Below are 16853 nucleotides of genomic sequence, written 5' to 3'. Positions count from 1 at the left end.
CAAAACTGAAATAAATAAAACAGTGCTGGAACTAAAAACTAAGGAAATAAATCAGCAGAAGGACAAGAATAATTCCATGTCATTAGTCATTATAAAGCTATGTGCAAATGCCCAGGCTACCTATTGTAATTTGAAACAAAGACACTGATCAGTTAACACCATTAGAAAGCATAAAAAAACTATGGACATCAATCAACGTGAGTACCATAAGCAGTGCAATATATACAAGTAAATGATTATGGCATAAGGAATGTAAAGAAATAAAGCATGAAACTATACAGCTATTAACAAAACCTCGGTGTGTACAGGGGCCCTCTGCACAACCTCCGGCAGTCAACAATCAACCACGAATTGAGCTTATAAACAGAGTCTTCTCATGTATTAAAATGCAGTCATAACACAAAAATAAAGTCACGGCACAGTGGGCTCGTTAACAGTCAAAATTACATTCCAAAAGCTAGCAACTATGCGTATGAGAATGCTTTATTTATAACAGAGGATGACATAACTACTTTCCTAAAATTGCGCTGATAAAAGACACATGAATAACCATGTCCAGGAACCTAGCATTATGGTAGATGTGAAGATTAAATCTAAGGAGGGTGGCTGTTAGATTCGGTTCATGGAGCAGTCCACAGGTGTTAACACGTCTCCTGAGATTTAGGAACGGCCATGCAAGTCTTCACGTGGCGAAAAACAAAGTTCTGTCACCGTAGGACTCTTAGGTTGACCACCGCTTGACTATCTTTGACCACGACCTTCTTTGTTGGATTCGACTGAGCCAATAGGACTCGGTCCATGTCCACGTCATTTGCAACTTGCCCATGTGGCCAAATTTTCCTGAAGACACTTGTAACATAGAATTTAACAAAAAGGCCGCGGAAAGTTGAACTGGATGCGGAAAGTGACAAGATTCCGCAGTTGAATGAGAAAAAATCTAATTCAAATAGCAGACACAAAACATAGTTAGGAAACCACTTTATATGCTCTTTTTAAACTAATATGGAATGATTTGACAGCTTAGGAGGTCCAGGTAAATGGAAAAAAATATTAGAAAGGTGTATAGGGAAGATGCAAGTTTGGGGCTCAACATACCCCCACTGTGAAGGTGTTGCATGTCCTCATGCAACCAAAATTTTGATCATCTTCCCTTTAGTCCATGTGCTCTGAAGCTTCTGCTAGTACATCCAATCCTCTTCTCCTCTTCCTTGGTACTACTACCATCCTGGGCTTCCTCATCAAACATCTGAATTTGAGACTGATCAATTCTCTTCTCAACTTCCTGCACTTTTTCTTTAATTTCCTGTTCTTTTTCTGCCACAGTCCCAGATGTAACATAGTGTTGTCATGAATGATCTTGTCCAATCTGCTTTTCTCCTTTAATGCTTCATTTTCTTGTTTAATGTGCCTATTTAAGACCTCCAATTCAAGCACTTCTTGTTTCAATGATTGGACTTGTGCTTCTTGTGCTATGTGAGGTAGAGTGGATGACGTGCTCGGGCCTGGAGCTATCTTCTCTAAGGATTCTAGATAATCATACACCTCTTGCTGATTTGGATCTATTTTGGGTGCTTTCCTTGGGATGACCCCAAAGTCCTGTTGAGGAGGACTGATTTCTAACTCTGGCCGAGAAGGACTCATATCAACATTTGGAGGATTGGTTTCAATATTTGGCTGAAGATGAGGTGGGCTATGGCCAGCTAGAGGTTTCTCCGGTGTTTCGCCACCCAAGTCAATAAAGTGGGGTCCTTTTATTTGTGCTTTCCTCCACTTTCCTCTAAGCCTGTTGCTTCTTCTTAAAGGCTGTGGGCTAGTACTCTCTTCTTCCATACTCTGTTTTCCCTTTTCTTTCTTCTTGGCTGTAGCCGCTTGTTTTCGAAGATGCACTAATCTCTCAGACAATACTTGATGGTATTCTTCTAAAGAAGGTTCTGGTGTTTGGTAGACATCCTCTATGTTTCTTTTCCCTTTCAATTTTCTCTGTTTTCTATCTTTAGTTCTTTCCTCCGTCTCTTTTTGATCAACTTCTTTGGTTTTGCTAATAGGAGGGTCTTGAATTATTGCACTTTTCTCCTTTCTCCTACTCTTTCTTGGTGTTTTTGGTGTACTGCTTTCAGGTGCCTCAAATGGCTCTTGGAAGTAGTTTCTCACCAAAAACCGCTCCCAGGTATCCCTATTTTTCTGCAATTGGTCCTCAATTAGAATTCTCACAAGCCCATGATGATACAAATGAGGTTCTATGTCTTCTATGTTCTTTTGGACTGTTGTGCACATCTTTTTCAAGCTCAGCAATAAAAATTAGAGCGGATTGAGGGTTTGGTTCTCTAAAAAGTTCATCAATAACCAAGTGTGATACATGTACATTGCCCCAAAACAGCCTTCACAAGTAATGAACTTTTGAATGATTAACAGTAAGCTGGCCCACTCCTCTTTTAAAGCATGAACAGGAATTCCTCTTGTGAATACAGTTACGTCCATACCTGGGTTGCGTAATATGACTCTCCAAGCCTGCTCATCCAAACTCTTGTTCTTGAACCAGCGTTCACCTTCCTGGGGCAGGTCTGTAGCAGCTGCTATGGATGCTTCGGTGACTGTGAACTTAAGGTCCCCAATTTCCACCACCTGGCTGTTAAAAGACCTTGCAAAAGATTTTGTTATCTCCTTATTGTGGCCCTTAAATTTTTGAATGAAATGTAGCCATTTTTCCTTCTTCATTAAGTCTTTCACTTGAGGGTATCCTTCTAAGAACTTGGGCCCTTCCGGTTCTACCCTCAATAACCGACCCATCCTTTCTTCTGTTTGAAATTCGTCTGCGTGTGAGGGGTTTAGCAGAGGTAAGACGACTAGGTTACAGGGTTTATAAAGAAGAAAACAGTGGTTGAAAATGGAAACTGGAGAACTGGTAGTGGGAGTGTTCAGGGACTGTAAGCGGAAAACAGAGGACAGGCAGTCGAGGTGAGTTCACGAAGTGGAGTGGAGACGTATGTGAACGAGGTGGTAATGTAGTCGTGGCTTCAATAAAATGGCAGGGGAGTGGAATGAACCCGACAGAATTTTTAAACTAAATGACTACAGAGGATATGTTAACACGTTTATGAAATGGCTGCGGAAATTATGCGGTGGAGAGGAGCCGTAATTAATCGGTCACGTCCCATGATTACAGGTGGAATGTGAAAGTGCAGTCAAATATAAGTTAAACCTGAGAATTAATCATGAGACCGTTTAGAGAATACATGCATGGTTCGTGGAGGAATGTCATGGAATGGTTATGGAGCTGTCATAGCAATCATTGCATATAGTGGAGCTTATTGTTTAATAACTATGAAAAATTGTGCTTTTGATTGCTATTTGAAAGAAATTTTTACTCATACCTTGGAATCTTTTCCATTTGTTGTCCATTAGCCCTTGATCAACTGCTCCTTATTGATGCCTTTAGATGCTCCATGTCTTCATAATATATCTTGGTCATACCTACATTTGCTTTCATGATTATTGAACTAACATCTTGACTGTCAATTTGAAAAACAGAGTGGTAGCTCCAAAAACTACTCAATGTAAACTTCATTTATCCAATTTCAGATAGCCGATGGGTTTCTCCTTTGGTTATAGTACCTAAAAAGAATGGTAAATGGAGAGTGTGTTGATTACAGGGAATTGAACAAAGAAACTTTGAAGGATCACTTTCCTTTTCCCTTTAGAGTAATTCCATGATAGTGAGATGACCAAATCAACTTATAATGTACCTGATCTTCATAATGCAAATGAAAATGAAATACTGGTGTGCAAAGCTTTGCCATGTATTCACTTATAGGGTCAAAGAAGACATGGTTATTTTGATGATCATCATAACACTCTACATCTTTAGACAACTGATTCTCAACCACACAAGATTCCTTTAGTCATTATAAAGCTATGTGCAAATGCCTGGGCTGCCTATTGTAATATGAAACAAAGACACTGATCAATTAACACCATTAGAAAGCATAAAAAACTATGGACAGCAATCAACGTGAGTACCATAAGCAGTGCAATATATACAAGTAAATGATTATGGCATAAGGAACGTAAAGAAATAAATCTTGAAACTATACAGCTATTAACAAAACCTCGATGTGTACAGGGGCCCTCTGCACAACCTCGGGCAGTCAGCAATCAACCATGAATTGAGCTTATAAATAGAGTCTTCTCATGTGTTAAAATGTAGTCATAACACAGAAATAAAGTCACGGCACAGTGGACTCGTTAACAGTCAAAATTACATTCCAAAAGTTAGCCACTATGCATATGAGAACGCTTTATTTATAACAGAGGATGACATAACTACTTTCCTAAAATCTGCACTGATAAAAGACACGTGAATAACCACATCCAGGAATCTAACATTATGGCAGCCGTGAAGATTAAATCTAAGGAGGGTGGATGTTGGATTCGGTTCATGGAGCAGTCCATAGGTGTTAACACGTCTCCTGAGATTTAGGAACGGCCATGCAAGTCTTCACTTGGTGAAAACTAGAGTTCTATCACCATAGGACTCGTAGGTTGACCACCACTTTACTATCTTTGACCACGACCTTCTTTGATGGATTCGACTGATCCAATAGGACTCGGTCCATGTCCACATCATTTGCAACTTGCCCATGTGGCCGAATTTTCCTGAAGACACTTGTAACATAGACTTTAACAAAAAGGTTGCGAAACGTTGAACTCGCTGCGGAAAGTGACAAGATTCCGCAGCTGAATGAGCAAAAACCTAATTCAAACGACAGAGACAAAACATAGTTAGGAAACCACTCTATATGCTCTTTTTAACTAATATGCAATGATTTGACAGCTTAGGAGGTCCAGGTAAATGGAAAAAAACGTTAGAAAGGTGTAAAGGGAAGAGGCAAGTTTGGGGCTCAACATACCCCCACTGTGAAGGTGTTGCATGTCCTCATGCAACCAAAATTTTGATCATCTTCCCTTTAGTCCATGTGCTCTGAAGCTTCTTCCAGTACATCTAGTCCTCTTCTCCTCTTCCTTGGTACTACTACCATCCTGGGCTTCCTCATCAAACATTTGGATTTGAGACTGATCAATTCTCTTCTCAACTTCCTCCACTTTTTCTTTAATTTCCTTTTCTTTTTCTGCCACAGTCCCAGATGTAACATAGTGTTGTCATGAATGATCTTGTCCAATCTGCTTTTCTCCTTTAATGCTTCATTTTCTTGTTTAATGTGCCTGTTTAAGACCTCCAATTCAAACACTTATTGTTTCAATGATTGGACTTGTGCTTCTTGTGCTGTGTGAGGCAGAGTGGATGACGTGCTCGGGCCTGGAGCTGTCTTCTCTAAGGATTCTAGAAAATCATACACCTCTTGCTGATTTGGGTCTATTTCGGGTGTTTTCCTTGGGATGACCCCAAAGTCATGTTGAGGAGGACTGATTTATAACTCTGGCCAAGAAGGACTCATATCAACATCTGGAGGACTGGTTTCAATATTTGGCTGAAGATGAGGTGGGCTACGGCCAACTGGAGGTTTCTCCGGTGTTTCCCCACCCAAGTCAATAAAGTGGGGTCCTTTTATTTGTGCTTTCCTCCACTTTCCTCTAAGCCTGTTTCTTCTTCTTAAAGGCTGTGGGCTAGTACTCTCTTCTTCCACACTCCGTTTTCCCTTTTCTTTCTTCTTGGTTATAGCCGCTTGTTTTCGAAGATGCACTAGTCTCTCAAACAATACTTGATGGTCTTCTTCTAAATAAGGTTCTGGTGATTGGTAGACATCCTATATGTTTCTTTTCCCTTTCAATTTTCTCTGTTTTCTATCCTTAGTTCTTTCCTCCCTCTCTTTTTGATCAACCTCTTTGGTTTTGCTAATAGGAGGGTCTTGAATTATTGCACTTTTCTCCTTTCTCCTACTCCTTCTTGGTGTTTTTTGTGTACTTCTTTCAGGTGCCTTTGATGGCTCTTGGAAGTAGTTTCTCACTAAAAACTGCTCCCAGGTATCCCTATTTTTCTTCAATTGGTCCTCAATTAGAATTCTCACAAGCCCATGATGATACAAATGAGGTTTTATGTCTTCTATGTTCTTTTGGACTATTGTGCACATCTTTTTCAAGCTCAGCAATAAAAAGTAGGGCAGATTGAGGGTTTGGTTCTCTGAAAAGTTCATCAATAACCGAGTGTGATACATGTACATTGCCCCAAAACGACCTTCACAATTAATGAACTTTTGAATGATTAACAGTAAGCTAGCCGACTCCTCTTTTAAAGCATGAACAAGAATTCCTCTTGTGAATACAGTTACGTCCATACCTGGGTTGCGTAATATGACTCTCCAAGCCTGCTCATCGAAACTCTTGTTCTTGAACCATCATTCACCTTCCTGGGGCAGGTCTGTAGTAGTTGCTATGGATGCTTCGGGGAAGTGAAACTAGGTAGCCAATTTCTTAAAAAAAAATGGGAAAATTTCAAGGAAGGTAAAAATTTATAACTTCTCAAAGTATGCTCTCCTCTTGCACCTAGTGTGATCTGGAGGATCAGAAAAGAGAGTTATTGGTTCAATAATTTCTTGAGTATGCTCTCTTCTTGCACCTAGAGTGATCTGGAAGATCAGAAAGAGAATTATTAGCTCGACTTGAAGAAAAATAAAAAAATGACATGCATAGAGCAAGAGATTCTAAGGGAAGGTTTATAGCTAGGGCGAAAAGTTCAATTTTTACAACTCCATCTACTTCAAGGCATAGACAAGATACACCTCCATCATCTCCAACTCACACTCCTAGCCTTAGGAGTCCTGGAATTCAAGGGGCAACAGCTGAATTAGGAGACTCTCCCACACTATCCACCGAATCTGAATTAGGAAAAGACCCTTTCTTTACTACTACAGGAGAACAACTTGTAATTAAGGAAGTAGAATCACCTGAAGAAGAAGAGGGAGAAATTCCTCCTCGTTCGCCATTAATAGGAGAACCAGAGGACTCTGAAATCTCTAAGGAAACTATCATGACAGAGGAAGTAATCAATGGATTTGGAGGAGGAGGTAGAGGTAGAGGTAGATTTGGAGTCGTAAACTACTGAAGTGAGGTGCACTATATACGCAAGATAACTGATTTCTTACGTTTTATCATTTTTGGTTTTTAGTTTGGTTTTGGGTTTATCTTTGTTGATTCCCTAATGTGAGATGGCAATTCAAATGTTCGAGGCAATGATGTCCTTCAAAATGATCTCCAAAACTTCAAACTTTCAAAAAGGTTTTAAAACTTGCAATGATGAAATTAATTCCTAAAAGAGAATGAAAATGTGCCACTATTCTAATTAAATAAACAGTGAGCTATTGACCATGAAAACCAGTATCCTTACTGCTGCCTGAATATAAAAGAAACTGAACTCAAAGAAATCCAAAAATTGCAAGCACAATAAATCTAAGATCAAACTACATCAACTCATATTCTAACCCCTCACCATTTGTATCGCTCTGGCTTTCGGAGGTAATTATAAACAACTTGAGCAATATGAAATCTAATTTGTAGAAAACAAAACTAATATTAAACTACACACTCATACTTCAATCCCTCACCATTCGTCTCGCTTTGGCTTTCGGAGGTAACTGAAAATGACATGAGCAATTCAATAACTACTTGCAGAAAAATAAACTAATATCAAACTACGCACTCATACTTCAATCCCTCACCATTCGTCTCGTTCTGGCTTTCGGAGGTAATTGAAAATGACATGAGTAATTTAATATTTATCTTGCAGAAGAGTAAATGAGAAAAACTGAAATAAATAAAACAGTGCTGGAACTAAAAACTAAGAAAATAAATCAGCAGAAGGACAAGAATAATTCCATGTCATTAGTCATTATAAAGCTATGTGCAAATTCCCGGGCTGCCTATTGTAATCTGAAACAAAGACACTGATCAGTTAACAACATTAGAAAGCATAAAAAACTATGGATAGCAATCAACGTGAGTACCATAAGTAGTGCAATATATACAAGTAAATGATTATGGCATAAGGAATGTAAAGAAATAAAGCATGAAACTATACAACTATTAACAAAACCTCGGTGTGTACAGGGGCCCTCTGCACAACCTCGGGCAGTCAGCAATCAACCACGAATTAATTTTATAAATAGAGTCTTCTCATGTATTAAAATGCAGTCATAACACAGAAATAAAGTCACGACACAGTGGGCTCGTTAACAGTCAAAATCACATTCCAAAAGTTAGCCACTATGCGTATGAGAATGCTTTATTTAAAACAGAGGATGAAATAACTACTTTCCTAAAATCTGCACTGATAAAAGACACGTGAATAACCACGTCCAGGAATCTAGAATTATGGCAGCCGTGAAGATTAAATCTAAGAAGGGTGGTTGTTGGATTCGGTTCATGGAGCAGTCCATAGGTGTTAACACATCTCTTGAGATTTAGGAACGGCCACGCAAGTCTTCACGTAGCGAAAAATAGAGTTTTGTCACCGTAGGACTCTTAGGTTGACCACCGCTTGACTCTCTTTGACCACGGTCTTCTTTGATGGATTCGACTGAGCCAATAAGACTTGGTCCATGTCCACGTCATTTGCAACTTGCCCATGTGGCTGGATTTGCCTGAAGACACCTGTAACATAGACTTTAACAAAAAGGCTGTGGAAAGCTGAACTGGCTGCGGAAAGTGACAAGATTCCGCAGCTGAATGAGCAAAAATCTAATTCAAACAACAGACAAAAAACATAGTTAATAAACCACTTTATATGCTCTTTTTAAACTAATATGCAATGATTTGACAGCTTAGGAGGTCCAGGTAAATGGAAAAAAAGGTTAGGAAGGTGTATAGGGAAGATGCAAGTTTGGGGCTCAACATAGTAAATCCTCCAAGTTTTCATCTTCTTTTTGCACCATTTTGAATACCTCATCCTTATGATTGGTGGGCATGCAATAGTCTAGGTATCTATCCAAAAAATTTGTTTCATATCATTCCAAGTCCTAATAGATTGAGTGACTAATCCCATGAACCATTTCAGAGAAGCTCCCTTCAATGTTGAAGGAAACAATTTGAGTTTTTGAGAGTCTTCCATATAATCATAAGTTCATCACACGACTTCAAACTCAAATAGAAATGTTTTAGGATCCTCACTTCACAACCCATAAAAGTTTGGGAGGACAGATGGTGAGATGTTTTTCATTGTTGTACGAGATTCCTCATCAACTATAGGAAATCCAAATGAGTTATCTCCATCCCTATTTCCCCCATTGTTGCCTCTACCTCCTCCAAACCCATTGACTACTTCCTCTGTCATGATAGTTTCCTCAGATATTTCAGAGTCCTTTGGTTCTTCTACTAATTGTGAACGAGGAGGAATTTCTCCCTCTTCTTCTTCAGGTGATTCTACTTCTTTGATTACAATTTGTTCTCCTGTAGTAGTAAAGAAAGGGTCTTTTCCTAATTTAGATTCGGTGGATAGTGTGGGAGAGTCTCCTAATTCAACTGTTGCCCCTTGAATTCCAGGAATCCTAAGGCTAGAAGTGTGAGTTGGAGATGATGGAGGTGTATCTTGTCTATGCCTTGAAGTAGATGGAGTTGTAAAAATTGAACTCTTCACCCTAGCTATAAACCTTCCCATAGAATCTCTTGCTCTATGCATATCATTTTTTTATTTTTCTTCAAGTCGGGCTAATAATTCTCTTTCTGATCTTCCAGATCACTCTAGGTTCAAGAAGAGAGCATACTCAAGAAATTATTGAACCAATAACTCTCTTTTCTAATACTCCAGATCACACTAGGTGCAAGAGAAGAGCATACTTTGAGAAGTTATCAATTTTTACCTTCCTTGAAATTTTCCTGTTTTTTTTTTAAGAAACTGGCTACCTAGTTTCACTTCCCCGGCAACGGCGCCAAAATGTTTGGTCACTTTAGAGTGTCCTAAATTGATATATTAATTGTCAATCCGGGAGTCGTAAACTGCTGAAGTGAGGTGCACTATATATGCAAGATAACCGATTTCTTACTTTTTGTCGTTTTTGGTTTTTAGTTTGTTTTTGGGTTTATCTTTGTTGATTCCCTAATGTGAGATGGCAATTCAAATGTTCAAGGCAATGATGTCCTTTAAAATGATCTCCAAAACTTCAAACTTGCAAAAAGGTTTTAAAACTTGTAATGATGAAATTAATTCCTAAAAGAGAATGAAAATGTGCCACTATTCTAATTAAATAAACAGAGAGCTATTGAGCATGAAACCTAGTATCCTTGCTGCTGTCTAAATATAAAAGACACTAAACTCAAAGAAATCCAAAAATTGCAGGCACAATAAATCTAAGATCAAACTGCATCAACTCATATTCTGACCCCTCACCATTCGTCTCGCTCTGGCTTTCGGAGGTAATCATAAACAACTTGAGCAATCTGACATCTAATTTGCAGAAAAGAAAACTAATATTAAACTACACACTCATACTTCAATCCCTCACCATTCATCTCGCTTTGGCTTTCGGAGATAACTGAAAATGACATGAGCAATTCAATAACTACTTGCAAAAAAATAAACTAATATCAAACTATGCACTCATACTTCAATCCCTCACCATTCGTCTCGCTCTGGCTTTCGAAGGTAACTGAAAATGACATGAGTAATTTAATATCTATCTTGCAGAAGAGTAAATGAGCAAAACTGAAATAAATAAATAAAACAGTGTTGGAACTAAAAACTAAGAAAATAAATCAGCAGAAGGACAAGAATAATTCCATGTCATTAGTCATTATAAAGCTATGTGCAAATGCCCGAGCTACCTATTGTAATCTAAAACAAAGACACTGATCAGTTAACAACATTAGAAAGCATAAAAAACTATGGACAACAATCAACGTGAGTACCATAACCAGTGCAATATATACAAGTAAATGATTATGGCATAAGGAACGTAAAGAATAAAGCATGAAACTATACAGCTATTAACAAAACCTCGGTGTGTACAGGGGCCCTCTGCACAACCTCGGGCAGTCAGCAATCAACCACGAATTGAGCTTATAAACAGAGTCTTCTCATGTATTAAAATGTAGTCATAACACAGAAATAAAGTCATGGCATAGTGGGCTCGTTACAGTCAAAATTACATTCCAAAAGCTAGCCACTATGCGTGTGAGAACGCTTTATTTATAACAGAGGATGACATAACTACTTTCCTAAATTCTGCGCTGATAAAAGACATGTGAATAACCACGTCAAGGAATCTAGCATTATGGCAGCTGTGAATATTAAATCTAAGAAGGGTAGTTGTTGGATTCGGTTCATGGAGCAGTCCACAGGTGTTAACACGTCTCTTGAGATTTAGGAACGGCCACGCAAGTCTTCACGTGGCGAAAAATAGAGTTCTGTCACCGTAGGACTCTTAGGTTGACCACCGCTTGACTATCTTTGACCACAGCCTTCTTTGATGGATTCGATTGAGCCAATAGGACCTGGTCCATGTCCATGTCATTTGCAACTTACCCATGTGGCTGGATTTTCCTGAAGACACCTGTAACATAGACTTTAACAAAAAGGTTGCGGAAAGTTGAACTGGCTGTGGAAAGTGACAAGATTCCGTAGCTGAATGAGCAAAAATCTAATTCAAACAGCAGACACAAAACATAGTTAGGAAATCACCTTATATGCTATTTTTAAACTAATATGCAATGATTTGGTAGCTTAGGAGGTCCAAGTAAATGGAAAAAAAGGTTAGAAAGGTGTATAGGGAAGATGCAAGTTTGGGGCTCAACACTTGGGAATTTTTTGCAATTCATGCTGGGAGTGTTAGCTGGCAGACTTGTGCAATTTTAGAGTCCAGCAGTCTGCCAAACAATATTGTACAATTTCTGGAGGGAAGGTTTGTTGCCCTCCAGAAATGCACAATTTTCATGGGGAATCTGCTCAACCTGTAGCTGGACCAAGTCCAGGTGAACAGCCTGTAATGGAAATGCGTCAAGTTGTGATTGACAGGCTACATTTGTGCATGAAAAACACTGAAGCTTGTGTACTTAATGAAGCAAGACAAGGTTTGTGAAAGGTTAGTAGGGAGGCTCCAAAACAGACTAAGGAAAAATTTTGGAGGGTGGTTGTAGCCACCATAACACTTGGTGACACACTGATAGAACTCCAGCTCTATGAACGGACCTTGTTCATGAAAATAAAGTCTAACACCTCCAGAAGTATTGTTCAGTTCTAATCTCATCTTGGTTTCACACTAGCTTGATTGTAAGATGTAGCATCTGCCAAGCTCTTGGTCGATGGACACACATTCCAAGCCAAGAAAACACAGTTGCTTCGATTATGGTTGAGGGGTATATTGGTGCACAAGAACTATAGTCGTCAAAATCTCTGGTGTTGTTCTGCGACTAGCAGGCCTGGACAGTGCTCCGATGGAGTCACATAGGAGCACAAGCATGGCTCCACTGCCAGCGAGCTTGGTCAGTACTTCGACAAAGTTACTTGCATCACCTCCCTGTGCAGGAAGGCTTTCTCTTCTTTCGCCTTATTCATTTTCATTTTTAATTTTTCATTATTCCAAGTAGTCATAGCTATACAATCCCTCTCGTATTTCACCCAACTCGTTTCAAGATTCATACATGGTTTCATGCAAAACTAACCTATGAACAAAACAAGTGAACTATACAAATGAAACAAGTGAAATAAAAAACAACAGAGCAAAGCAAGAGTAGAAGCGAAAGTGAAAGCAAAGCAAGTAAGAAAACAAGCAAGCAGACAAACAAACAAACAAAGTGAGTAAGCAAACAAGCATGCAACCACACTGACTAAAAGAAAACACTACTCCTACTCCTACAATAATGGTGCATGAGCCTAATCGCGTGAAGTGATATTTCCAATGCAACCACCGGCGCATTGGTTGACCCATGCTAGTGAAAGCTTGGTCGGCGAGCAACCCAGTTGTGCGAACCAGCAAGCAAGAAATATATAACAATGAAGACAACCACACTTCGTGTTTGATAGTGCCCACAAGACATAAGTGAGTGCTAATGCATGACGAGTAGTCTGTGGACTTATCATGGTGTTGTGTGACACTACGTGCAACTTTGGAGCATAATCACACCCTTGACTGAGACATGCAAGTAAACGAAAGAAATAAAGATAACTTACATCGCGAACGAGTGCTTGCAATGTAAGATTCCTCCAATGCATGAGTGATGGGATCGTGTCATTCGAGAGGAGGAAATATGATCTGTGTGTGAGATGGATTTTCAAGCATACGGATGAGTGATGAGAAGCCTTGGGTGATTGAACAGTTTCCTGATCGGAAGTGATACTAACCCCAAGAGAGCAAGGACCTAACATAACCATTAACTCGGGCTGAAGTGCCTCGACAGTCTTGGGTGTTTCAACTTCATCATCAGATTGATGATCATAAACGGTGGCTTCGAAAGATCAACTGTGATAGATTCATGATCGTGATCAAATATGGAAACAAATGAATCATGACCGCCACGATAAGAAAAATCAATGAATTCATCGACATCCTTATGATCAGATGAATCAAACAGAGGGGTAGATGAAAAGTGAACAAACTCATCCTGTGTGTTTCTAGAAAAGATAGATGAAAGATCAAGTGGATTTTCAATAAATAACTTATCCTCTTTGTTGTCGAATGATGGACCAACATCCGGTGAGTCCTGCAAGGGATCAACAATGGGTGCATCCGTGGATGAAGACACACATGCGAAATCATGGATGGCAGGTTCACCAAAGATGTTAGGAAAGAATGGAGGGGGCTCGGAGAGAAGGGAGCCTTCATCGAGTGTTGATGCTCAAGCTCCCACTCATACTCTTCATGAATGACATTGCATGTTGGTTGCGCAAAACCAACTCCGCCAATGGGTTGTTCCTCATTCTCAACAAGTTAAGAGTTCGGAATAGAAAAACACAAGACAATATCATCTGGAGGAACACCTGAGTGCGAAGACAGAGGTCATAGGACATAATTCATATGAGAACTCAAAGGAATCGCAACCAAATTTGCACGAAAATTAAGTGAAGTATTATTGGGAGAATGTGAAAGATGAACAAGTGTGTGAGTATGATCCTCAACATCTCTCAATAGTGGTAGAGCCGTTGAATGAGAGGAAGGTGGAAAGTCAGTCGAGAGAGTGACCGCATCCACATGATATTGCGTAGCTCCCTCACTGAAGAATGTTGAGCAAGGCTTGACGTCAAGCTTATGCTTGGGACAGGTAGATTTCTTAAGGCAATACTCGAACCGGTCCTAAAGATAGGCAAATTTCATCTGGCTCATCGAAGCTTGAAACTACAAGTCACGGAAGCGACCAAAAATCAATAACTAATTCATGTGGAGCCTTCCGTTTCTGTAACGGTTTTCGTTCAAGATGGTCTGGATCAAAATGATAGAAAGTGTCTGCAATGAGATCATAGAAGTGTTCAAGTGAGTGCACACTGTTAGCCGGTAGGCTGAGAAGCCAATGATGTGGAGATTCGTGAAGTGTGCATGCAAGCAACAAGCTGGCATGTTTGTCAAAACACCCATCTTCATCATGAAGCATGGAAATAAAGTCATGTAAGTACTCAGGCTTGGCCAGTTCGCCTTCACCATCATACATGTAGGTGGAGAAGAGATCAAAAAACTACCCAGTGATGGAGACATGTTCACCATTCAAAAAACATCACGGAGGGAGAAGAGTACAAGAATCCATTAAAGGTATGCAAAGGTTCAAAACTGGATGAGAGGACACAACTTGTCATCTGGCCCTCCTTCTAGTGCCAGAAATGTTAACAGTGTTGGACCTGCCAACATGCTAAGGGGATCTCCCCAGTAAGAAGTCTCAATTAGACCTTAGACCATTTGGTGTAGGAGTACTAGCAGTGGGTTGTATTGTAATTCCTTGACCGCGATTTCACAAAGAGGCAAGTAAGATAACTCTGTCAGTAGCAAGGGTGTGACCACTGCAATGAGTTAAGGAAATTTTATGAGAGGTTCTAACACATGGGGGGTGAGATGAGTGTGCCCCTTGGAAACCTGTAACAGTACTCAACTGGGAAGGGAACACACGAGCGAAAATGTATCACAAGCTGGAAAGTAGGTCAGCCAAAATCCAAAGTGATGGTTAAACCAACATCACATCTGCAACAAGATTCATATACAATTACGTAAGTTAAAAAACATACATCGCTAAAGAAACCAGAACAATCCAACTACAATAACAACATATGCATGACAACGTGCTATCTATTATTATATAAATAAGTGTAAGTTCCAATCATACAATACATCCATGTAAACCCGCTAACCCCAATAGTGGAACATTACAGCCACATCCGCCTGCTCCTCCAAAGAGATGTACTAGATTCGTGTAGTGGAGAATCCAAGGCACGTTATAGTATTGTCCAATATTTCTCCAAGATAGTCTTATCAGAAGCTTGGCTGACCAAAAGCCTATGCAATGAGTTATGAGGAATTATAGCAAAGGGTGGGGTGGCCCTTGACATTCCCCTTTGTGATTGTTCAACTACCCTCATGACTCTTCACCTACTCTATGAATGTTACATCCACTATTGACACTTGAATTACACTTGACATGACTTAACATGACAATGCACATGTACCCATGTGACCACAACTGGCTTGAGCAATCCAAACTAGATATCACTCTGACTTAGACAACCATGGAAGTCCAACTCCTCATCATCTTCATGTTGATCGACAGTAACACACTGATGCCAAGATCTTTAGTCCTTGATGGTGCCCATGTGTTCCGTGGTGACATTTGTATGAAACCTAACCTTTTCTTCCATAGCATCCGAGTACACTTCTCGGGCCCCTCTATCCAACTCATCTAAAAGCATGTGCATCATTGTCTTCAAGCTGGCCATACCAGCAACACACTTGTGCATGATGTCTACACTGATGGGCAAGTCTGGGCTAGTGGCAATGTGCATCAACTCGTCGAAGTATGAGTCAAGCTCGAGTCAGACATGTTTCTTTTCTTCGCTTCGGTGAGAGTCCCAAGTGATGGGATCGCATGTATGTGCACCACAACATCCATACTCTTGAATACTCTTGCATGGAAAGCCTATATGCTAGTGATGAATTGTGGGAGTTCTTCATAATTTCAGATCTGACTCTAGATATGTGCTTTCAGCCTGATCACATTGACCCTCATCATCTTAGGCAAGTGAAGTGGGGCTCCCTTGTACTTCATAGTCCATGTTTGCATGTCATCAACTGCAACATGCAAGTTCATCAAGATATGTGATCTTCTAGCACATCGTGGCTGCCATTTATTGAGATGGATGACTACCTTATGCACGGTACCAAAATTGGAGTACAATACTCGCATAACTATGTCAAGGGACAATACTTCATCTAGTATTTCCTTCTTCAGTTCAGCTCGGGTGGACATTGTCACCAAGTCTCCTCCTTACTTGGCCATTTGTAGTTCCTTTGCCATTCGCTCATTCTCAGCGATTAGGAAGTGAGCACTTGATCTAGTGGCTTCAGCATACACTTTGGTTGCATCATCCAAGGCAACTGGATGTTTGTGCACATCATTCATGATCACTCATTCTTCAACTTGCACAGGAGATGCTTGATCCTCTAGAGTTGACACTCTGCGAGACTGCACAACTCTATGTTGGGATTCATCAAATGAGATGTTGTGAATCTCTTCTTTCAGCTAATCACCAAGGATCTCAGTGCCTCCTTGGTAATCCAAGACCTTCTCATCATCTGGATGCATTGAATCAAGTGAGTCGACCTCTTTGTGGTGAGGCATGAGGTCGGTGTCCTGTTCCAACTCCTGCTGCTCCATGTCTGCATCCAGCTGTTGAAGTGATTTTTCTATTTGATGAGCAAATTCTTACCCCTGTGATG

The sequence above is a fragment of the Pinus tabuliformis genome, chromosome 1_2, assembly GCF_031772625.1.
Source record: "Pinus tabuliformis cultivar Carrire ecotype Pingquan chromosome 1_2, CPIR1, whole genome shotgun sequence".
In the NCBI taxonomy this organism is placed as follows: domain Eukaryota; kingdom Viridiplantae; phylum Streptophyta; class Pinopsida; order Pinales; family Pinaceae; genus Pinus; species Pinus tabuliformis.
This window is presented reverse-complemented; position numbering follows the sequence as displayed.